This window comes from Ranitomeya variabilis, chromosome 8 (assembly GCF_051348905.1).
Source record: "Ranitomeya variabilis isolate aRanVar5 chromosome 8, aRanVar5.hap1, whole genome shotgun sequence".
In the NCBI taxonomy this organism is placed as follows: domain Eukaryota; kingdom Metazoa; phylum Chordata; class Amphibia; order Anura; family Dendrobatidae; genus Ranitomeya; species Ranitomeya variabilis.
The window spans coordinates 153784600-153810877 of record NC_135239.1 but is presented as its reverse complement, the minus strand read 5'-3'; the positions used below and the strand labels follow the sequence as shown (position 1 = coordinate 153810877).

General features: G+C 46.7%; 1 protein-coding gene across 1 annotated transcript in view; it reads left to right on the top strand.

Annotated features, from left to right (window-relative positions):
- Positions 1–26278, top strand: part of LOC143787962 (cytochrome P450 2D15-like) — a 171914-nt gene that overhangs the window by 97967 nt on the left and 47669 nt on the right. The gene's annotated exons all lie outside the window — the stretch shown is intronic.

Sequence of the window (26278 nt, the reverse complement as noted above, 5' to 3'; positions counted from 1 at the left end):
AGCTCCATTTTAGCAAAAAAAAGAAAAAATTGAGTCCACACCAACAGCACGCTAGATAATCAGCACATACTGATCACAGCTGGCTTTGCGTTATATTGCCAATAGCCAATTGCCTTCTAGACCTGTAGAAGCGCGGCAGCGCAAAACGGCCGTCGTCTTTTGGATCCACTGTTCTCCCTATATGGTCCTGCTATTCATATGATGCCAGAATAAAGACTAAAAAAGTTTGCGGAGGGTGAGTGCTCTTCTTCTTCTATACCAGTATAGATCCATTTTAGTCTGTACCAATTGGCTGAAGTGTATTATCACTTCTATTTTCCTGAAAGTTAACACAAGATACACTACTCAGGTAGATCAAGTGTTTTTGTGTGCATAGTGTTAGGTTTTGGGCTTGGGTAGTTGATAGGGCATCATAGGGTCATGAGCGACAGCCGATGCGGAGTGGGGGCGCCATGTCGAATTTAGAGTGCCAACCTCCACTGCCAGGAAAGTACAGTCCATTAGGAACTGATTAGGGTCAAAGTAGGACTTTGGTACCACTATCCGATATCCCTGGCATAATAAAGACCTTTACCTATCAATATCAATACTTAGCAGGGCCGGCGTCAACACCCGGCCTAGCCGGGCAATTGCCGGGGCCCTGACGAGACAGGGGGGCCCACTCACACAGTCATAGAGCCATCTGGCTGCTTTAACCCTTTCTACCCTTTCAATTTGCGCTGGCACAAGCATCTTCTCACTGTCAGTGCAGGGCCAGGCACACATAGGGGTTAATTAAGGACACAGCCAGCGTGACATTGTGGGCGGAGAGTTCTCCTGCTCTGAATCTCCTGACTGTGTGCACTCCTGAACTTATCAAGGAGACCGAGCTCCTACCAGCACCTGAGTGAGTGCAATGCTATATCGCTGTATGTTCTGACAGTCTGGGACTGGGTGACCTGGGGCGGCCATGGGCTGGGCGGCTGCAGCTGATATATATATACTACAGCAGCCGCCCAGCCCAGGCCCCCAGCACAGCCTGTATAGATACAGTGTATATAATATATATACAGGACAGGTGCTGGGGGCCTGGGCTGGGCGGCTGTTGAAGTATATACACTGCACAGTACCACTCCCCTGTATATATACACTGTACAGTACCACTCCTGTCCTGTATATATACACTGCACAGTACCACTCCTCCTGTATATATACACTGCATAGCACCACTCCTCCTGTATATATACACTGTACACACAGTACCACTCCTCCTGTATATATACACTGTACAGTACCACTCCTCCTGTATATATACACTGCACAGTACCACTCCTCCTGTATATATACACTGCATAGCACCACTCCTCCTGTATATATACACTGTACAGTACCACTCCTGTATATATACACTGTACAGTACCACTCCTCCTGTATATATACACTGTACAGTACCACTCCTCCTGTATATATACACTGCACAGTACCACTCCTCCTGTATATATACACTGCATAGCACCACTCCTCCTGTATATATACACTGTACAGTACCACTCCTCCTGTATATATACACTGCACAGTACCACTCCTCCTGTATATATACACTGCATAGCACCACTCCTCCTGTATATATACACCGCACAGCACCTCTCCTCCTGTATATATACACTGCACAGTACCACTCCCCTGTATATATACACTGCACAGTACCACTCCTCCTGTCCTGTATATATACACTGCACATTACCACTCCTCCTGTCCTGTATATATACACTGCACAGTACCACTCATCCTGTCCTGTATATATACACTGCACAGTACCACTCCTCCTGTCCTGTATATATACACTGCACAGTACCACTCCTCCTGTCCTGTATATATATACAGTGCACAGTACCACTCCTCCTGTCCTGTATATATACACTGCACAGTACCACTCCTCCTGTCCTGTATATATACACTGCACAGTACCTCTCCTCCTGTATATATACACTGTACAGTACCACTCCTCCTGTATATATACACTGCATAGCACCACTCCTCCTGTATATATACACTGTACAGTACCACTCCTCCTGTATATATACACTGCACAGTACCACTCCTCCTGTATATATACACTGCATAGCACCACTCCTCCTGTATATATACACTGTACACACAGTACCACTCCTCCTGTATATATACACTGCACAGTACCACTCCTCCTGTATATATACACTGCATAGCACCACTCCTCCTGTATATATACACTGCACAGTACCACTCCCCTGTATATATACACTGCACAGTACCACTCCTCCTGTATATATACACCGCACAGTACCACTCCTCCTGTCCTGTATATAGACACTGCACAGTACCACTCCTCCTGTATATATACACCGCACAGTACCACTCCTCCTGTCCTGTATATATACACCGCACAGTACCACTCCTCCTGTCCTGTATATATACACCGCACAGTACCACTCCTCCTGTCCTGTATATAGACACTGTACAGTACCACTCCTCCTGTATATATACACTGTACAGTACCACTCCTCCTGTATATATACACTGTACAGTACCACTCCTCCTGTATATATACACTGCACAGTACCACTCCTCCTGTATATATACACTGCATAGCACCACTCCTCCTGTATATATATACCGCACAGTACCACTCCTCCTGTATATATACACTGCACAGTACCACTCCCCTCTATATATACACCGCACATTACCTCTCCTCCTCTATATATACACTGCACAGTACCGCTCCTCCTGTATATATACACTGCACAGTACCTCTCCCCTGTATATATACACTGCACAGTACCTCTCCTCCTGTATATATACACTGTACAGTACCTCTCCCCTGTATATATACACTGCACAGTACCGCTCCTCCTGTATATATACACTGCACAGTACCTCTCCCCTGTATATATACACTGCACAGTACCTCTCCTCCTGTATATATACACTGCACAGTACCACTCCTCCTGTATATATACACTGCACAGTACCTCTCCCCTGTATATATACACTGCAGAATTTACAATAGCTATCACTCATGTAAGAAGTGAAATCTGGCATTGTACTATACCTATATTTCTCCGCTGTATCTGGGCATCATGAATCGTGATATATTTTAAAGGGGGGGGGGGGCCCACTGAGACTCTTTCGCCCGGGGCCCTCAAAAACCTGGAGCCGGCCCTGATACTTAGCCTATTTTTTTTTGGTGTTGGTAATAGTATTTGTAAGTAAAGAAAAATTTTAATCGTACATTTGTTAAAAATAATCTTTTAGGGTTGTTTTTCTTTTGTGGTTATAAAACTAAGTATACCCTTTTGTTATTTTCTTCATTTTTTTTATGTGTACCCCCAGAAAAAAATCTTTGCCAGCCCATACACTTAGTGTATGGGCATTACAAGTCTAGGAGACCGGCTCCTTTGTAATGGGAAAGTGTTTTTTTATGAGGCCCTCTTCCATGTTTCTTCCAAGGGGGGATTGGGGTGCATGCAAATTTGGGTGAATCTGGCCCTTGCATTCAATGCATAAGGAAACAGTATGGCAGGAACAACTGAAGAATGTGAAGTGGGTTTTCCTGTGGCCATCCAGTATGTGGTTTCAAAGGCTTATTGGGGTGCATATGACTTGGTAGCAGGGCAGGCCTTGCAGTCAATGCATAAGAAAACAGTATGGGATTACAAAATGAATAATGTGAAGTGGGTTTCCTGTAGCCATCCAGTACCTGGGTTCAAAGGCTTATTGGGGTGCATATGACTTGGTAGCAGGGCAGGCCTTGCATTCAATGCAACATTTTTTCAGGAAGCGCTCCTGTATCTCTTGGGAAAGGGGTATTGGGGTGTGTCGTAATTCTTGGCAGCACAGCCACTCACTGCATAGGCAACAACAGCATGTTTAAACATGGCCCTTTTAGAATATTAATGCCGCCTTATGCCCCTCTAAAAATAGGCTTTGTGACTTTAAGAGTCCCTCCTTCATAAATGAAACAAGATGGGTCTGCTTGTGTGTCACACACCACATGGCCAGCTAGGGTTGTTAAATGTTGCAATTACATTTCCCAGAGAATGTATTTGTATTGGTTGAAAGCAATGTTAAAGTTGAAAAACGCATCAAAAACGCTGCATGTGAACATAACCCAAGTGGTGGAGGAACATTTTGGTCTGGGGTTAATTATTTTGCCTTATATACAAATCATTGCCCTGGAAAGGATGTATCTTAACATATTTCCCACCAAAATCCAGTTTGGTTTTGTTTTTGTATGTTTTTTGGTGCACCTGTAAAAATGGCGTGAAACTCTGACAACATTGTTTACAGCTGTGACCTAGGAGTCAGAAATGTTTCCAGGGACATTTGCCATGATGATCCCGTGTAAATTGAGCAGTGTTTCCATCATTTTCAAATGTTTTTAGACCTTAAACGGGCCTCTGGGGGGGATCACGGTAAAAGTGCTTGGGTCCCCCATAAACTTACATTGGGCTCGTTGTTCTGTCCGAGTACCCGAATATTCCAATTTGCTCCACCCGAGCAACGAGCACTCGAGCATCTTTATACACCGCATGATCCGTACACTGCAGAGTGAGAAGTGATACCATGTATCACAGGTCTGTATACATGATAAGTATACAGCATATGGATGGAGTCTGCACTCAGATACCACATACAGGGATTATTCACACATCAGTATTTGGTCAGTATTTTGCATCAGTATTTGTATGCCAAAAGCAGGAGTGGAACTCCCGTTCTGTGTTTTGGAGACACTCCTGATTTTCGCATACAAATACTGATGAAATACCGATCAAAAATATTTGTGTGAATAAAGCCATATAGTGAGAGTAAGCTGGATACAAGGGATCTGTATACCTAGCATGATTAGTATGTAGCAGAGATGAGATCACATACAGGTTACCAGACTCCATAAATCGGAAAGGGTGGATAATCAGCACAACCCAGGGTCAGTATACACTGCACTGCCATTTAGTGCAGCCTCTCCTCATCATACATAAGTGCAGCGCCCCAGAGTCCTGGTCGTTGCAGTAATGTCGCTCTGCCGCTAAGGAGGGTGATGTTACGTCTGATTTCACTAAAGGAGTTCACCTGACCAGGTATCACACACACTACACTTCACACTCCGGCCCCCAGGGGGTGGTTCTATTTAGTAGGCCACTCCTGACGCTCTGGTAAAACTGGGGGTTGGACAGGAAGTTAGAGAGAAAGCAGCCCGAGGGAGTTCGGGAGAGGACCTGTCAGGGGTGGGATCCTGACAGTGGCCTAGCGAAAAGGACAGATCGTTACGGAGCCGTGCTTGAGTGATATAGCGGCAGGCTTCTTAGAAAGGACACAAAGCGAGGTTTATTGTGGAGAAGTGAGAAGCAAGATCACAGCACAAAGGAGAATAGGACCAGTAGGAGTCGTGCCCTAAGATTGTGGCAACATCCTACTGAGGTGCATAGCCGGTGGCCGGGGCACCGAGAAAGTAACAGACTCTAAGTATTACTTCGAACTACGGCAGGACAGTTAACTTCAGGTTGGTTGTCTCACCCTTTTACACCTAACGATGACAACGGAGGCAATTGTGGGAGAGGGGCGTCTCTAGGGTCCCTATCCACTCCAGGCCTACCCCGTCATACGGGTGGGTCCTAGCCATATCATCTGGGGGACGGAGAGAGAAAGAACATCAGAAACAGACACAACAGTTGTGAGGACTATCCCATGGTGCTCAGCAGGGAGGTACTACAACACACAGGCGCTAGAAGGTAGGCACTGATTTCCACCTGCAAAGGGAACTCTGGATGTGCCTTCGGACCGGCCGGTCTCAGCCAGCCCTGTTAGCAGTGCTCTGGATTGCGGATCCTGAAGCCTTCAGTAAAGAGGTAAAGAGACTGCAACCCTGTGTCCTCGTTATTCATCGCACCTTGCACCACGCACCATCATCATACCTTTCATTGGACGCCCCTTAGCAGGGTCACGGACCGGGTCTAGCCACAGTGACAACCCCAGGACCGAGACAGAGAGGCCCGGTACCGAGTACCCCGCGGCCCTGCGTCTGGGGGCGCTCCAACTTGGCGTCACGAACAGGATCTACTTAAGCCTGAAGAATCAGGTCATATGTGCCTTGGAACTGTGTCTGAATTGTGCTTGAACCGTGATTTATTGCAAAGACTGTGTATTGTCACTTGCCGCCAAAAGTGCCCGCCAAAATCCACCATAGCTTCGTGGGCGGAGTCGGCCGAAAAGAGCACGGAGCGAGGAGACGCGGTGAGGTGCCGAATCCGGAAGAGGAACCCCGACTTCCACCAGCTTAGCAGAGGGGAGGAGCGGCCATATCTGATTCGGGAGAAGTGGAGGCGGCGGCCGCAGCCGCAGGCTCGGGGGCACCTCCAGGCCCTGCAGTAGACGCAGCCGCGGGCCTTGTATCACCGCCGTATGCCGCAGAGCTTGCCGCCCCCATCAGCCCGCCGGATACCGCCGCGGCTACGGCAGCCATCATGCCTGTTATGATCCGGTGGTAGGATCACCAAACTGACCTGATAGGTAAACCTGAATAGTAGGACAAGCTCCGGGGATGTGGAAACTATACCGACCGTAATCCTGATCCTATCCACACACACTAAAGGCAGCCGTGGAGCGTTACCTAAAAACCTAGACGCCTCTTCACAGCCTGAGAAACTAGCTACCCCTAGAGAGAAAGCAAAGCCTCACTTGCCTCAGAGAAATAACCCCAAAGTTTAGACAGCCCCCCACAAATAATAACGGTGAGTTAAGGGGAAAATACAAACGTAGGAATGAAAAACAGGTTTAGGCAAATGAGGCCTGCTAGCACTAAATAGACAGAAGACAGCAAGGGATCTGTGCGGTCAGCACAAAAACTATCAAAAACTATCCACGCAGAAAGTACAAGAACCCCCACACCGACTCACGATGTGAGGGGTGCACTCTGCACCCCAGAGCTACCAGCAAGCGAAAAATCACATATAAGCAAGCTGGACTGAACACATCATATACTGAGAAACATATACAAAGAAACAATGAGCAAAAATATCTAGTAAGACTTAGCTTCTCAGAAAAAGACAGGTCACAAGGGAAATCCAGGAGAGGTCAGAACCAGTACTGAATACAACGACAGCAGGCAACAAGTAAAGGTCCAGGTGGAGTTAAATAGGAGCCAGCATAGCAGGAAATGAGGCAGCTGAGCCCTGCTACAGACCCGCAGTAAGGCTAAAGGCCACCAGAGGGAGCCCAGACGGAATTCACAACAGTACCCCCCCCCTTGAGGAGGGGGCACCGAACCCTCACCAGAGCCCCCAGGCCGATCAGGACGAGCCGAATGAAAGGCATGAACCAAATCGGCCGCATGAACATCAGAGGCGACAACCCAGGAATTATCCTCCTGACCATAGCCCTTCCATTTAACCAAGTACTGAAGCTTCCGTCTCGAAATACGAGAATCTAAGATCTTCTCCACCACATACTCCAATTCGCCCTCGACCAAGACCGGAGCAGGAGGATCAACAGAAGGGACCACAGGCACCACATATCTCCGCAATAATGACCTATCGAACGCATTGTGAATGGCAAACGATGCTGGGAGGTCCAAACGAAATGACACAGGGTTGAGGATTTCCAAAATCTTATAAGGACCGATGAAACGAGGCTTGAACTTAGGAGAGGAAACCTTCATCGGAACATAACGAGAAGACAACCATACCAAATCCCCCACACGAAGTTGGGGACCCACACAGCGACGGCGGTTAGCAAAGCGCTGAGCCTTCTCTTGTGACAACGTCAAATTGTCCACCACGTGGTTCCAAATCTGCTGCAACCTATCCACCACGGAATAACCCCAGGACAGTCAGAAGGCTCAACCTGACCTGAGGAAAAACGAGGATGAAAACCAGAATTGCAAAAGAAAGGCGAAAACAAAGTAGCAGAACTAGCCCGATTATTGAGGGCGAACTCAGCCAATGGCAAAAAAGTCACCCAATCATCCTGATCAGCAGAAACAAAACATCTCAGATAAGTCTCCAAGGTCTGATTAGTTCGTTCGGTTTGGCCATTCGTCTGAGGGTGGAAGGCCGATGAAAAAGATAATTCAATGCCCATCTTAGCACAAAAGGACCGCCAAAATCTGGACACAAACTGGGATCCTCTGTCAGACACAATGTTCTCAGGAATACCATGCAAACGAACCACATTCTGAAAAAACAGTGGAACCAAATCGGAGGAGGAAGGCAGCTTAGGCAAGGGCACCAAATGGACCATTTTAGAAAAACGATCACAAACCACCCAGATAACAGACATCCTCTGAGAGACTGGAAGATCCGAAATAAAATCCATGGAAATATGCGTCCAGGGCCTCTTCGGGACAGGCAAGGGCAAAAGCAATCCACTGGCATGAGAACAGCAAGGCTTGGCCCGAGCACAAATCCCACAGGACTGCACAAAGGAACGCACATGCCGCGACAAGGAAGGCCACCAGAAGGACCTAGCCACCAAATCCCTGGTACCAAAAATACCCAGATGACCCGCCAACACCGAAGAATGAACCTCGGAAATGACTCTACTGGTCCATCTATCCGGGACAAACAGTCTCTCCGGTGGACAACGGTCAGGTCTATTGGCCTGAAACTCCTGCAGCACCCGTCGCAAATCAGGGGAGATGGCAGACAAAATCACCCCTTCTCTGAGGATACCAGCCGGTTCAGAAACTCCCGGAGAGTCAGGCACAAAGCTCCTAGAAAGGGCATCAGCTTTCACGTTCTTCGAACCCGGAAGGTATGAAACCACGAAATCGAAACGGGAGAAAAACAGCGACCATCGAGCCTGTCTAGGATTTAACCGTTTAGCAGACTCAAGATAAGTCAAATTCTTGTGATCCGTCAAGACCACCACACGATGTTTGGCTCCCTCAAGCCAATGTCGCCACTCCTCAAATGCCCACTTCATTGCCAACAACTCCCGGATTACCAACATCATAATTCCGCTCGGCAGGCGAAAACTTTCTTGAAAAGAAAGCACATGGCCTCATCACAGAGCCATCAGAGCTTCTCTGTGACAAGACAGCCCCTGCTCCAATCTCCGAAGCATCAACCTCGACCTGGAAGGGAAGAGAGACATCCGGCTGACGCAAGACAGGAGCCGAAGAGAACCGATGTTTGAGCTCCTGAAAGGCTTCCACGGCCGCAGGAGACCAATTCGTCACATCAGAACCCTTCTTGGTCAAATCCGTCAAAGGTTTCACCACACTGGAAAAATTAGTGATGAAGCGACAGTAAAAATTAGCAAAACCCAAGAACTTCTGAAGACTCTTTACCAATGTAGGTTGAGTCCAGTCATAAATAGCCTGGACCTTGACTGGATTCATCTCAATAGTAGAAGGAGAAAAAATAAAGCCCAAAAAGGAAACCTTCTGGACTCCGAAGAGACATTTAGAGCCCTTCACAAACAAGGCATTGGCTCGCAGGACCTGAAATACCATCCTGACCTGCTTCACATGAGATTCCCAATCATCAGAAAAGATCAAAATATCATCCAGGTACACAATCATAAACCTATCCAGATACTCTCGGAAGATGTCATGCATGAAGGACTGGAAAACAGAAGGGGCATTAGAAAGCCCAAAAGGCATCACCAAGTACTCAAAATGGCCTTTGGGCGTATTCAATGCTGTTTTCCATTCATCGCCCTGCTTTATACGCACAAGATTATACGCTCCACGAAGATCTATCTTGGTGAACCAACTGGCCCCCCTAATCCGAGCAAACAGATCGGACAACAGTGGCAAAGGATACTGAAATTTGACCGTGATGTTATTTAGAAGGCGATAATCTATACAGGGTCTCAGAGAACCATCCTTCTTGGCCACAAAAAAGAGCCCCGCACCCAAAGGGGATGAGGACGGGCGAATATGCCCCTTCTCCAAAGACTCCCTTATATAACTCCGCATAGCGGCATGTTCTGGCACAGACAAATTAAAAAGTCGTCCCTTAGGGAACTTACTACCAGGAATCAAATTTATAGCGCAGTCACAATCCCTATGAGGAGGTAGGGCACTGGACTTGGGCTCATCAAATACATCCTGGTAGTCCGACAAAAATTCAGGGACTTCAGAAGGAGTAGAAGAAGCAATTGACACCAAAGGAGCATCGCCATGAATCCCCTGGCAACCCCAACTTGACACAGACATTGCTTTCCAATCCAGGACTGGATTATGAGCCTGCAGCCATGGCAGACCCAACAAGACAACATCATGCAAATTATGTAACACAAGAAAGCGAATCACCTCCTGATGTGCAGGAGTCATGCACATGGTCACTTGAGCCCAGTACTGAGGTTTATTCTTGGCCAATGGCGTGGCATCAATTCCCTTTAGTGGAATAGGGAATTGCAAAGGTTCCAAGACAAAACCACAGCGCCTGGCAAAAGACAAATCCATCAAATTCAGGGCAGCACCTGAATCCACAAAAGCCATAACTGAGTAGGATGACAGAGAGCAAATCAAAGTAACAGACAAAATTAATTTAGGTTGTACAGTACCAATGGTGACAGACTTGGCAAACCTTTTTGTGCGCTTTGAACACTCTGAGATAACATGAGCAGGATCACCACAGTAAAAGCACAACCCATTCTGACGTCTGTGATTTTGCCGTTCAATTCTGGTCAGAATCCTGTCACATTGCATAGACTCAGGCTTCTGCTCAAAGAATACCGCCAGATGGTGCACTGGTTTGCGCTCCCGCAAACGCCGATCAATCTGAATGGCCAAAGACATTGACTCATTCAGACCCGCAGGCGTGGGGAACCCCACCATAACATCCTTAATGGCTTCAGAAAGACCCTTTCTGAAAATCGCTGCCAGGGCACACTCATTCCATTGCGTGAGCACAGACCATTTCCTAAACTTCTGACAGTAAACCTCTGCTTCATCCTGACCCTGGGACAGAGCCAGCAAAACCTTTTCTGCTTGGTCTACCAGATTAGGTTCCTCATAAAGCACTCCAAGCGCCAGAAAAAACGCATCCACATTTAGCAATGCAGGATCTCCTGGCGCCAGAGAGAATGCCCAATCTTGAGGGTCACCACGCAACAAAGAAATAATAATTTTAACTTGCTGAACCGGATCACCAGAGGAACGAGGTCTCAGAGAAAGGAATAATTTGCAATTATTTTTAAAGTTCAAAAACCTAGATCTGTCTCCGGAGAACAGCTCAGGAATAGGTATCTTAGGCTCTGACATAGGACTGTGGACTACATAATCCTGAATGCCTTGTACCCTTGTAGTGAGACGATCCACACTAGAAGACAGACTCTGAAGGTCCATAGCTGCAGCTGAATTCTGAACCACCCAGAGATTAAGGGGAGGAGAAAGGCTAGACACACTGCAGAGGAAAAAAAAAATGAACTCAGGATTTCTCTTATCCCTCTTTTGCGATGCATTAACTCTTTACTGGCCTGCTGTACTGTTATGATCCGGTGGTAGGATCACCAAACTGACCTGATAGGTAAACCTGAATAGTAGGACAAACTCCGGGGATGTGGAAACTATACCGACCGCAATCCTGATCCTATCCACACACACTAAAGGCAGCCGTGGAGCGTTACCTAAAAACCTAGACGCCTCTTCACAGCCTGAGAAACTAGCTACCCCTAGAGAGAAAGCAAAGCCTCACTTGCCTCAGAGAAATAACCCCAAAGTTTAGACAGCCCCCCACAAATAATAACGGTGAGTTAAGGGGAAAATACAAACGTAGGAATGAAAAACAGGTTTAGGCAAATGAGGCCCGCTAGCACTAAATAGACAGAAGATAGCAAGGGATCTGTGCGGTCGGCACAAAAACTATCAAAAACTATCAACGCAGAAAGTACAAGAACCCCCACACCGACTCACGATGTGAGGGGCGCACTCTGCACCCCAGAGCTACCAGCAAGCGAAAAATCACATATAAGCAAGCTGGACTGAACACATCATATACTGAGAAACATATACAAAGAAACAATGAGCAAAAAGATCTAGTAAGACTTAGCTTCTCAGAAAAAGACAGGTCACAAGGGAAATCCAGGAGAGGTCAGAACCAGTACTGAATACAACGACAGCAGGCAACAAGTAAAGGTCCAGGTGGAGTTAAATAGGAACCAGCATAGCAGGAAATGAGGCAGCTGAGCCCTGCTACAGACCCGCAGTAACGCTAAAGGCCACCAGAGGGAGCCCAGACGGAATTCACAACACATGCCCCTTCTCCATGCCGTACCTACCTGGAGCAGCCTGGCTCCCGCGATACTCTGGAGAATCCCATACATTAACTGACTTTAAAGAAGGGATTTGTAGCCTGCTCGAGTTTTTTTCCTTGACGGAGCCTCAGAAAGTTCATATGATAACCGGCCAACTCTTTGGAGCGGCTATGAGAGAAGTGAAGTCCTGGCCCGCCGCGGATAAGAGAACTGCACAGCAGGTCTTTGCAAAGCTCAAAGCCACCTTTGACACCCGCACCGCTACGGAAATTAAATTGACGTTCTATGGGCGCAAGCAGAGGCCGCAGGATAGCTTACGGGACTATGCCCTTAATCTCCAGGAGGCACTGCGGGCCATCAGGCAGAGTGACCCAAACAGCATGCAAGATGAAGATAAACTCCTGAAAGAGCGGTTCATCGAGGGGCTCCTGTGCAGTCACCAAAGGGCCCAACTGCACTTCCTGGCCATGCAGAATCCAGACCTGACTTTTGCGCAATTCAAAGATAAAGCCATCCAGGCGCTACCAGAGCGACAGCCCAGCCATGCCGTACTTCCCACGCGTCAAGCCCTCATGTACCACCAGGAGGTGGCGCCAGACGCGCCCATTTCCGCTGAGGCCGATGCCCAGACCCTGGAGGACGACTCCCCTGCAGATGCAGGAGCTAACCAAGAGCGTTGCTGCCCTAGCCCGGACCGTCCAATCCCTGCAGGAGGCCCCCAAGGAGAAGATCCAGCTGGCTTCCAGACCGGAGGATGTCCCCTGGCAGCGACCGAGGAGGGTTCCGTCGACCAGAGGCAGAGACGACGATCGTTTTCATTGGGACGGACGACCTATCCGCTGCCGCTGCCACCGGGTGGGCCATCTTGCAAGGTACTGTCATTTAAACGAGCAACCCCTGGGGCAGAGGGCCAACCCCCAGAAGTAGGATGGTCAGGCCCGCAAAATTGGAGAGCCAAATACATCGGAGGGCGGCCAGTTCTCCCCATCGTGATCGACGGTATCCCCATGAACGCTTTGCTGGATACCCGTTCCCAGGTGACGACTATGCCTTACATCCTTTATAGACGTTATTGGGAGGACACCAACATTACCCGTGGCCCCGATGATGATTTCGCCATAATAGCTAGTAATGGTCAGCCATTGCCACAAGTGGGGTATAAAGAGGTCACCATCAATGTGGGGCAGGTAGAATTGGAGGCCCAGGGAATTGTCATTGTTGATATTGACCGACGTGAAAGTAACCCCATGATGACCATTGGTACTAATGTCATAGAAAATTGTCTTGCGGAAGATATTGTCTTGTTGCAGCAGGTAGCAGAAACAGCTGGCTACATTGAACAACGTGCCTTGCAGAAAGAAATCAGAGCTCTGATGCAGAGACAGCAGGTGGAGTTGACTGGTGGTGAGATTGGCCGGGTCACAGTGAGTGATTCAAACCAAAATTGCAATACCCCCCAGGAGTGAAATGTTAATATGGTGTCGGGCAGCCATAGGCCTCAGGGGTTATGACTATCAGGCCCTGGTAGAACCTGTGTATTCAGATCATAGGCCTACTCTCCTGACAGCCAGAGGGGTGGTTGACGTCCGCAAGGGAAGGGTGCCAGTACGTGTTCTTAACTGTGGGGAGGAAGAGGTCCACCTAACCAAATATGTCACACTTGCCAAGCTGTTTACTGTTAATAATAGTGTGACACAGGCACCCGGGCCCTTGGTCCCGTCCAATCCGGCGGAGAGCAACGGCTCTGCAGGGCAGACGAAAGATTGGTGTCGGGAATTACACTTGGGCACTGACTCTACCCCATCTCATCAGAAACAGGGAGCCTACAGGGTGGTTCATGAGTATGAGTGGGTATTCAGCAAGCACCCCCTAGATTTCGGGCAGGTAAAAGGGATTCAACATCATATCCCCACAGGAGATCACCCCCCCATAAAAGAAAGATACCGTCCTGTACCCCCAGCTCATTATCAGTGTGCCAAGGACATGTTGCGAGAGATGAAGGAGGCTGGGGTAGTGAGAGACAGTTGTAGCCCCTGGGCAGCTCCCTTAGTCCTCGTTAGGAAGAAAGATGGCACCATGAGGATGTGTGTGGACTACAGGCAACTAAACCGCATTACACATAAGGATGCATACCCCCTGCCCAGGATAGAGGAGTCCTTGGCTGCTTTAAACTCCGCTAACTACTTCTCCACCTTGGATCTCACTAGTGGGTACAGGCAGGTTCCTGTGGCAGAGGCGGACAAAGTAAAGACAGCCTTCACGATGCCGATGGGTCTCTGAATTCAACTACATGCCGTTCGGATTGTGTAACACCCCGGGAATGTTCCAGAGGATGATAGAGTGCTGTCTGGGACACAAGAACTTTGAAACCGTGCTGCTATATCTGGACGACGTCATTGTATTCTCTAAGACCTATGAAGACCATTTGAAGCACCTGGCCGAGGTGTTTGAGCTCTGTCCAACTTTGGCTTAAGGGTGAAACCGTCCAAATGCCATCTGCTAAAACCTAAAGTACAGTACCTGGGCCATGTGGTGAGTGCTGAAGGAGTGGCCCCCGACCCCGACAAGGTCACGGTGATCAAGGACTGGCTGACGCCCGGTAACCTTCATGAAGTCCGGCAGTTCATCGGGTTGGTGGGCTACTACCGGAGGTTTATCAAGGACTTCACCAAGAAGGCTGCGCCATTGCAAGACCTGTTGGTGGGCCAATCCAAGAAACCCAAGGGTAAGAATACCCCATTTGATTCGAACAATGGACTGGAAGGATCGTGCACCTGCTTAAAGTCAGCGCTGACGGGAGAAGAGGTACTAGCCTACCCTGAATATGACCAGCCGTTTGTATTGTATACGGACGCCAGCAACGTGGGGTTGGGAGCCGTGCTGTCCCAGGTCCAGAAAGGCAAGGAAAGAGTAATCGCTTACACCAGTAGGAAGCTTCGCCCCACTGAAAGGAACCCTGACAACTACAGTTTCTTTAAGCTGGAGTTCCTTGCCGTCGTCTGGGCCATGACGGAGTGGTTCAAACACTACCTGGCCTCAGCAAAATTCACCGTCTTCACGGATAATAATCCGCTAACGCATTTGGACACAGCGAAACTCGGTGCCTTGGAGCAGCGGTGGATGGCCCGGTTGTCCAATTACGACTTCACCATCAAGTACCGGGCAGGGCACAAGAATGCGAATGCCGATGCATTGTCCCGAATGCCCCACTTGCCCGAAACGGAGGAAGATCCAGAAGCATTTGAAGAGGTAGAGCTGCCCGCTTTCCATCGCCCCAAGGCCACCCAGTGCTCCCATCAGGTGGAGAACAGGCGCAAGGATAAGCAGGGCACCCCGTTGAATCCCCTGCCCCATCACAGGTGGGCAGAGAACCAGGATGGTGACCCTGCGGTCCGTCGGGTGAAAGAGCTCCTGACGCAGGCAGGTTTGCTTCCCGGCCCGGATGATCCACCAGAGGCATTAAAGCTGTGGAAGGAGAGGGGCAAACTGTTTATTCACGATGGTAAACTGTGCTGGAGAAGCATCGACCCACGCACTCATGAATTGGTATGGCAGATTGTGGTCCCAAGACAAGATGTGCCAATAGTCCTGGGAGCATACCATGATGGGGCAGGACATTTCGGATGGAGGAAGCTAGAGAGGCTACTCCGTGGGAGGTTCTACTGGATTGGCATGAAGAAAACCATCGAGAAGTGGTGATGAGAGTGTGGCCCATGTAGCCTGCGCAGGAAGGATTGTGACAGCCAACAGGCTCCCTTGCAGCCCATCCTCACCAAACGGCCGCTTGAGCTGGTCGCGCTAGATCACGTGAAACTAACACCTAGCCGGTCAGGTTATATCTACGCTCTCACCATCGTGGACCACTACTCCAGATTCCTGGTAGTCGTGCCGGTCAAAGATCTAACGGCTAGGACGGCTGCCAAAACCTTTCAGCAGTACTTCTGTAGACCCCATGGGTACTCGGAGAAGGTACTGACCGATCAGGGGCCCGCATTTGAAGCGGAGGTGTTCCAGGAGTTCTGCAATTTGTACGGGTGTAAGAAGATCAGAACCACACTGTACCATCCACAAACCAACGGGATGTGTGAGAAAATGAATCAGGTGGTGATTGACTTACTGAAGACCTTACCTGTGGAGGAACGGAACTTGTGGCCCACAAAGTTGCCGGACCTGGTGGATATGTACAACCACATCCCGGTGAATTCCACCAACTGCACTCCAGCGTACCTGATGCGAGGAAGGTCTAGCAAGTTACCGGTTGATCTGGACATGAGGGTCCTGACCCCCGAAGATATCTCGCCAGATGCGGATTGGGATACAGAGAGGCAACAAAGGTACCGTGAAGTACAGGAATGCGTGGAAAGGAGTCTCGCTCAAGCCAGACAAAAACAAGAAAGAGACTACAACCAGCATGCTCCTGCGATTCCCTTGTCACCCGGTGAGCAAGTCCTCAAATGGAAGAGGAGACTACACAAGCTCGATGACCACTGGGAAGCGGAACCGTATACCATCCTGCCATCCGACTTCGACAATACGAAGGTCTGTCTCATCAGCAAAGATTTAGGGGAAACCTCAGCGGCAATATCCAGGGACCACCTTAAAATATACCCTGACAAGCTGAGAGATGGGGAGACAGACCCCGGGACGTCTTCCCCGTGGAAGAAGAGAAGATGATACACACTGTCCTTGGCGATTTTCCCCAGTCTTGGACTCAAATAAATCAGGCCATTGTGGTACCGGTCCTAAGGTTTCATCAACCGAAACCGTCAGAACTAAATGTGGTGCCGGGTCATCTGAGCCCGCAAGCACAGCCGACCCCACCGGAAGATGCCGTGTCAGCAGTTGAACCGGCAAGTCCTTCCTCTGCTATCGGTGAATCTGCCATGCCCACCATTAGTAGCAACAGCCCTGAGAGCTCCAACATGCCAGTGCTACCTAGGCTTACTAGAAGTGTAGCTAGGAGACAGTGCACTACACCAGTGATAGCAAGTGCAGCGGGCCCTGTTAGGCCGGTAGCAACTCCTGCACTGTGGAGGTCCACACGTAGCACCAAGAATCAGACTCCCCTTCGCTACAAAACTTGGAAATATTAACGATAGTTGTCATTTGGTTCAAAGTGTTTGTGTAAATATCTTTGTTACAAGTTTAAAACAATGGACAATGGAGTAATGGAAGGTGAATTGCTCCAAAACTTTCAAAAGGGATCCCTTTGTTTACCCGGGATCCCTACTTTTTCAAGTTTGCACCCACTGAACTGGGAGTCATGAACTGTGCATGACCAAAGTTTTTGCAACGTCCAAGTGTTCTCACCTCCCATAAAGGGAAGCACTGTTACGTATATTTACTTGTTCATAGTGTTTAATTGTTTATAGTATTTCAAAATGTTGTGTGTTTTCTGCTAACGTGTATTGTTGTTCTTATTTTCCTAGTCTGGGAGTACTGGATTTAACCGGGGGGGGGGGGAGTGCAGCGCCCCAGAGTCCTGGTCGTTGCAGTAATGTCGCTCTGCCGCTAAGGAGGGTGATGTTACGTCTGATTGCACTAAAGGAGTTCACCTGACCAGGTATCACACACAGACTACACTTCACACTCCGGCCCCCAGGAGGGTGGTTCTATTTAGTAGGCCACTCCTCACGCTCTGGTAAAACTGAGGGTTGGACAGGAAGTTAGAGAGAAAGCAGCCCGAGGGAGTTCGGGAGAGGACCTGTCAGGGGTGGGATCCTGACAGTGGCCTAGCGAAAAGGACAGATCGTTACGGAGCCGTGCTTGAGTGATATAGCGGCAGGCTTCTTAGAAAGGACATGAAGCGAGGTTTATTGTGGAGAAGTGAGAAGCGAGATCACAGCACAAAGGAGAATAGAACCAGTAGGAGTCGTGCCCTAAGATCGTGGCAACATCCTACTGAGGCGCATAGCCGGTGGCCGGGGCACCGAGGAAGTAACAGACTCTAAGTATTACTTCGAACTACGACAGGACAGTTAACTTCAGGTTGGTTGTCTCACCCTTTTACACCTAACGAAGACAACGGAGGCAATTGTGGGAGAGGGGCGTCTCTAGGGTCCCTATCCACTCCAGGCCTACCCCGTCATACGGGTGCGTCCTAGCCATATCATCTGGGGGACGGAGAGAGAAAGAACATCAGAAACAGACACAACAGTTGTGAGGACTATCCCGTGGTGCTCAGCAGGGAGGTACTACAACACACAGGCGCTAGAAGGTAGGCACTGATTTCCACCTGCAAAGGGAACTCTGGATGTGCCTTCGGACCGGCCGGTCTCAGCCAGCCCTGTTAGCAGTGCTCTGGATTGCAGATCCCGAAGCCTTCAGTAAAGAGGTAAAGAGACTGCAACCCTGTGTCCTCGTTATTCATCGCACCACGCACCATCATCATACCTTTCATTGGACGCCCCTTAGCAGGGTCACGGACTGGGTCTAGCCACCGTGACAACCCCAGGACCGAGACAGAGAGGCCCGGTACCAAATACCCCGCGGCCCTGCATCTGGGGGCACTCCAACTACCATCCCCCAACTGCTCCCCTCTCACACATGTCTAGTCTAGTACATGTGCCTGCCCAGCTCCACTATAGTAATGGCAGACACTGTGTCATGGCAGATATCTGCTCACAACCCTTGTTCCCCATATTATATAGTCAGCAGCACCCAAAACTCATGAAGACTCTGTATAATACAGCAGTAATATGATATATCAGCCATGTCTGCAGGGAGGTCACACAGGAGCTGCCTCTGCAGTGTGTGAGGTAAGTGGCAGCAGACACATGAGGTAACTTGGCGGTTAGGCCCCTTTCACACATCAATTTTTTGCCATCAGTCGCAATCCGTCGAATGTTGAAAAAAGCGTATCGTTCGCAGATTGTGAAAAACTGATGTGACAAATCTGTTTTTTCGCCAGATCCGACTAGCTGATCCGGCTAATTGGATCCTAAAAAAAATTGGAGCATGCTCAATTTAAAAAAAACAAATCCGTCGCCGGATTCCGTCATTTGACGGATCCGGCACCATAGGCTTCCATTCTAGCAAACGACTGATGGCGACGGATCCGTCACTGTCCGTTTTTTTCAATGTGCACAAAAAACGCTAATTTGTCCGTTGTCTCTGGCCACCAGACAGACAATTTTCGACGGATCCGGCGAACGACAGGAAACGTGAGGCCATCCGTCGCAATCCGTCGCTAATACAAGTCTGTGAGAAAAAAAAGGATCCAGCGGCACAGACAGATAGATAAATCGATAGATAACAGATAGATAGATCTATAGATAGATAGAGCTATAGATAGATAATACCAAGCTCGATGTTTAGTAATAAACATAATAATATGGTACATAAAGATACACACACACACACACACACACACACACACACACACACAAAATCTGCGTTGGCCAGGGTCACACTAGCGAGAAACTCACACGAGTCTCGCACCTCAATACCTGGCACTGCCACCGGCAATGGGACTGGAGCGTTCAGCTACATAGAAATACATGCAGCCGCACACTCCAGTCCCGAGTGCCAGTGGCAGTGCCGGGTATTGAGGTGCGAGACTCGTGCGAGTTCCTCGCAAGTGTGACCCAGGCCTTAAATGCAAAAACTTTAATTTATCAAAAAATGGGAAAAAAAATGGCGTCAATTTTCAAGTCCAGAGTGGGAAAGCCAGTGACTGGGGGGCCGATGTTTATCGCTTGGGAAGGGGTTAATAACCATGGAGCTTCCCAGGCTATGAATATCAGCCCGCAGCTGTATATTTAGCCTTTACTGGCTATTAAATTAGGGGGACCCCCCAAAAAAAAAATGACGTGGGGTCCCCCTATAATGTATAGCCAGAGAGGCTATGCAGACAGATGCAGGCTGATATTTGTAGCCCAGAGAGGGACCATGAATATTGCCTACCCCCCCGGCTACAAATACCAGCTCCCAGCCACCCCAGAAATCGCACACCTGTAGGATGCGCCAATTCCAGCACTTAGCCTCTCTCTTCCCACTGCCCTGCAGCTGTGGCATATGGGGTAATAAGGGGTTAAGTCACCTTTGATTGTAAGGTGATATTAAGCCCAGTTAGTAATGAAGAGGTGTCAATAAGACACCTATCCATTACTAATCCTATAGTACTGAAGGAGTTAAAAAAGACAGCCAGAAAAAAGTATTTTAATATTCTTAGTTTCACCATACTTACAACCACCATTGATCACCTGCAAAAAATAATAAACAAACCATATACTTCCTGTCCGACACAGTCCAATTAATAAGGAGTGTCCCACGACATTCTCCCCTATAGAACAGTAACATCGGGTGATGTCACTGCTCCAGTGACACAGTGACAGGAGACAATGGCTTCTGCAGTGTTATCACTGAGGGTTCAATGAGTTCATTTCTCTCGTGAGAATTTTCCCACGCAGCTGTCCTGCAAGTGACAGTATGAACTATACTGTACTCACAGCGGTGGAGGGATACAGTGCAGAAGGATACCTTCCGTCATTGTATTACCGGAGCCCCTGGAGATCGGTCACATCTGCCAATGTGCCAGCTGTCCACGGCAGATCGTCGTGGGACACTCGTTGTTACATGGAATACTGCGGATCAGGGAGTATATTGTTGGCTTTTTATTTTTATATTTCTTACAGATGAACGATGGCTTCGGGGATTAGCTGTGTGGTGAGTATATACTGTATGTTGTATATACTCTATGTCTATATGTTTGTATGTGTTTTGTTTTCAAATTGAACACAGTAGCCGGATGATGGGACTATACTGTCCCATCCGCAGCAAACCTGCGACGTGTCGATCCGCAGCAAATCTGCAACATGTGCACATACCCAAAAGGGAGAGAGACAGTTATTTCCTCTATATAAGCCCCACCCTCCTCACAGCAACACACCAGGCACAGAAATACTGTGCTCCTTCGTCTTAAAGCAACATCACTCTTTCTTGAAATCTACACCGCTATACAAACAAAGCTGCAGGAGTTAAAGGTCCACCCCTCCCAAAGTCATGTCCTCCTCCGTTTAGTGATCCGGTGGTTTCTGTATATAAGGAATTCAAAACATCATCATTAATATATAAAAAATAGAAACATTCTGGTTAAGAAAGATTATCCTTTATAAGATGTCGCTACTTCCAAAATTTCAGTACATCTTTCATCAATACCTATTCATATTTCTGAAATTTGGATGAGAAAGTTTTAGAAACAAATATATAAATTTATATGGAGCTCCAAAACACCTAGGGTTTCCAAGCAGACTATCTGCAAACAAAAACTAAAATGATATGGTATGGGTGTTCCAAACTTAATTGCCTATTATCTTTCCAATATAATTATGCAGAGTAAGAATGTTTTCATAAAAAGAACTAATAGACCCAGTTGGACAGAATTAGAAAAGTCCATTGATAAAAACACACCCATAAATTCACTACCGTAATCGAAGCTCATCTTTTAGACCATTCATTACATCCCCCATCCTACTCGATCATTAATTCAGTGATTTAAGCATAGAAAGTATTGTACAAGGCTACCAAATTCCAAATGACACCAGTTTCATTAGGAAAAATCACTATTTCTGTTCTAAAAATAGCTAACCCGCATTTTGACTACAAACTATAGGAAAGGAACAGAATCGGAAACTTAGCTAAGATACTGAAAGAAAAAAAGAAGATTATTTAGTACCTTAAACTAAAATTCAATCTCCCAGTGAGAGAAATATACACCTATCTGGAAATAAGATAAATCATATAAGAGCAATAAGTCACAGTTCACAACAGACAGTCAAATGACCCTGTAAAGAGTAAGGATAACGTACTAGAATTTTAGTTTCAAGTGTTGCCATTCCTGTGAGCTGTGCATTCTCTTCTCCCAATGGCGCCCTTGGCTATACCGACTTCTGGGTTGTGTCGGCTGTTCACGTGCCTATCCAGAACAGTCTCATATACACTCGATATGTCACAGTTTTGTCCATTCGTTCTTGGCAACTATTTAAAGCAACCACATCTTTGCGATGCCACTCCCCCAGAAGCAGGCATTGTACCCGAAACGCGCGTTGGGGTGGTGGCACTTCAAGGTAAACCATGCTCTATACAAGTTACACTTAATATTCCTCTTTCAACTTTTCACTATTAGGTGTGTTGGTTCCTTTCTGGTTTACTTAGTATCACTTACCAGCTTACTTTTAGGAATACCTGATTGCACCTTGCACATTTGTGTCCCTCTTTTTACATATCTATGTATCATGTTCACCTCTATTGTCATGAGTTTGTAGCTGTTTTGGGTGTACAGCTGCTGAATTTATAAATGTAACAAACATTTTCTGAGCTATTCCCTATTTGAAAACAGATATCGAAAAAGAAGATGAAGAGTACAAAAGAAAAACGAGGAAAGTGAGGAGGAGAGAAGGAAATGGGAAGGAAATAGGGACAGTGATAATTATATCAGTAGTTTGGGGAAGGGGATTTGGACTACATCGCAGAGTCAATCATGTTCTATCTTATTCTATATTCTTGGTAGTCGTTATGGTGGGGGTGAGTTGTGGTTGGAGACAATCAGGCTGAACAAGCCCTGACGTGTCCCATTCAGTAACTCCATCATAACTAGTTGTGCATTTGAGCGTGCCAGTACAGTACAATACAATTCAATTTTGTTAATGTTCAAACTTTACTCTTGGAAAATGCTGCAAAGAGGCTGTGTTATTTCTCTGAACTGTTTTTGTTTTATTTGTTTTGAATACACTGTTGAAACGCAACAAAAAAACAAGTGATTTTGTGAAGAAAGTCTATTTTGCCTACTTGCAGCTTGGGGATCAAGACCTGAGCTCCCCATAAGGTGTGCAGGATATGCGAAGATCTTCCGCTTGTGGTACAAAGGCAAGAAGCCAAGTTTTCGCTTTGCTATTCCAGTGATGTGGTATGAATAGCTGGACCACAGTCATGACTGCTATTCTTGTTCAGTTGACGTTAAAAGTTTCAATAGATGAACGAAAAAAGGACTAACTTACCCTAACTTAAAATCAGCTATTCGTCCAGTAGTTCACAGCAGCAAACTAGCAGTATTGCATGCGTCCCCTAATTTTGATGAGATCAAGTTAGATGATGAAAAAGAAAATGCAGTACCAGCACAGGAAGATTCCAGCTCTGACATTTCTATGAATGACAGGCCTCAACATGAATTCACATTGTTTTATTCTAAAGAGGGGAATCTTGTTTTTTGTAGTAAAGTCCCTGGCTCATGAGGCAATAATAATCAAATATGAATCATCCCAATGTTACTTATTTAAAAGTACTTCCAAAACAAGCCTAAACGCAGTCTTGCTGCATAATGGAAATGAGTTCACATCACACATCACTTCCTGTTGGACTCTGTGCATCTGCAGGAAAGTTATGAAAATTTGGCTCTGATTCTTGAAAAAATCAAGTGTGAAGATCATCGCTGGATGATTTGTGGAGAATTTAAATACTAACTAAAGTGCCTTGCAAAAGTATTTGGCTCCCTGGAACTTTTCAACCTTTTCCCACATATCATGCTTGAAACATAAAGATGCCAAATGGAAAATCAAAAACTGAAAAGTGGGGCGTGCAATATTGTTCAGCCCCTTTACTTTCAGTGCAGCAAACTCACTCCAGAAGTTCATTGTGGATCTCTGAATGATCCAATGTTGTCCTAAATGCCTAATGATGATTAATATAATCCACCTGTGTGCAATCAAGTCTCCGTATAAATGCACCTGTTCTGTGATAGTCTCAGGGTTCTGTTTGAAGCACAGAGAGCATCATGAAGACCAAAGAACACAACAGGCAGGTCCGTGATACTGTTGTGAAGAAGTTTAAAGCCAGATTTGGATAGAAAATTATTTCCAAAACTTTAAACATCCCAAGGAGCACTGTGCAAGCTATCATATTGAAATGGAAGGTGTGTCATACCACTGCAAATCTAACAAAATCCAGCCGCCCCTCTAAACTTTCATCTCAAACAAGAGAAGACTGATCAGAGAGGCAGCAAAGAGGCCCATGATCAATCTGGATAAACTGCAGAGATCTACAGCTGAGGTGGCACAATCTGTCCGTAGGACAACAATCAGTTGTACACTGCGCAAATCTGGCCTTTATGGAAGAGTGGCAAGAAGAAAGTAATTTCTCAAAGATATCCATAAAAAGTGTTGTTTAAAGTTTGCAACAAGCCACCTGGGAGACACACCAAACATGTGAAAGAAAGTGCTCTGGTCAGATGAAACCAAAATCAAACTTTTTGGCAACAATGCCAAACGATATGTTTGGCGTAAAGGCAACACAGCTAATCACCCTGTACACACCATCCCCACTGTCAAACATGGTGGTGGCAGCATCATGGCTTGGGCTTGCTTTTCTTCAGCAGGGACAGGGAAGATGGTTAAAATTGATGGGACAATGGATGGAGCCAAATACAGGACCATTCTTGAAGACAACCTGTTGGAGTCTGCAAAAGACCTGAGACTGGGACGGAGATTTGTCTTCCAAAAAGACAATGATCCCAAACATAAAGCAAAATCTACAATGGAATGGTTCACAAATAAACTTATCCAGGTGTTAGAATGGCCAAGTCAAAGTCCAGACCTCAATCCAATCGAGAATCTGTGGAAAGAGCTGAAAACTGCTGTTCACAAACGATCTCCATCAAACCTCACTGAGCTCGAGCTGTTTGCCAAGGAAGAATGGGCAAGAATTTCAGTCTCTCGATGTGGTAAACTGATAGAGACACATCCCAAGCGACTTGCAGCTGTATTCACAGCAAAAGGTGGAGCAACAAAGTATTAAGTTAAAGGGGCCGAATAATATTGCACGCCCCACTTTTCAGTTTTTGAAATTCCACAAAAATTTTAAATAACCAATAAATTGTGTTCAATTTTAAAATTGTGTTCCACTTGTTGTTGATTCTTCACCAAAAATTTACATTTGGTATCTCTATGTTTGAAGCATGATATGTGGGAAAAGGTTGAAAGTTCCAGGGAGCCAAATACTTTCGCAAGGCACTGTATCTGTTTGATTTTAGGGCATAAAAATTCAAAGTTGGAAAATTGCAAAATTTTCAAAATTTTCGCCTTATTTCCATTTTTTTCATAAATAAACGCAAGTTATATCAAAGAAATGTTACCATTGTCATGATGTACAATATGTCACGAGAAAACAGTGTCAGAATCACCGGGATCCGTTGAAGCTTTCCAGAGTTATAACCTCATAAAGTGACAGTGGTCAGAAATGTAAAAATTGGCCTGGTCATTAACGTGCAAACCACCCTCGTGGGTAAAGGGGTTAAAGATATTTTTTCCAGACTTTTTTAATAGGAAAATAAAATGTTATATTATGTTAGTTATTTGTGCTATGGATAGATGTGCGTGTTAGAAGATAATTATAGAAAGGAAGAGAAAAAGAAAGGTTTTTCACCTCAGATGATACTATGCATGCATTAATAATGGAACTGATCAGAGAGTAACTTGTGTGGCTGTGGGAAGGTCAATGTCTCCTTAGTGTTCCCCAAAAAGTCATCCGTATTAGTTTAAATAAATTCCCTGGGTTAGGAATATTGCTGGCGGGCAGCTTGTGAGGCAAGTAGTAGAAACTGTAGAAAGTTGGAGCGCTGGTCCGGCCAGTGACAAGCGGTTGTGCACAGAGCCCGGCGGTATTGCCTTCAATACTTGCAGGACCTGTGTGATGTCTTTGGTCACTTGAAGGTCGCGATCATGTGATGATGACGCGATCAGGTACGGTGAGCAGAAAAGACCAAAATTCAACACGTTTTGGAAATCTATTGGTTTCCTTCTTCTGTTCCTTTTTCTTGTCCTTTCTATAATTATCGTCTAGCATGCACATCTAACCATAGCGCAAATAATTAACATTATATTTCTAGTTCTCCTTTGATCTATGTGGTATAATTTGCAGCTGTTTAACGTGCATATACTAGTGCCCCTATCTAACAGTAATTTGAAAATAAAATGTTTTCTGTAAACACATGGTGCCAGCATGAATGAACAAAATCTTTTCTTAGCTTCAGTGCTTGGTAGGTGTTAATGGAAAAATAGCATTCATA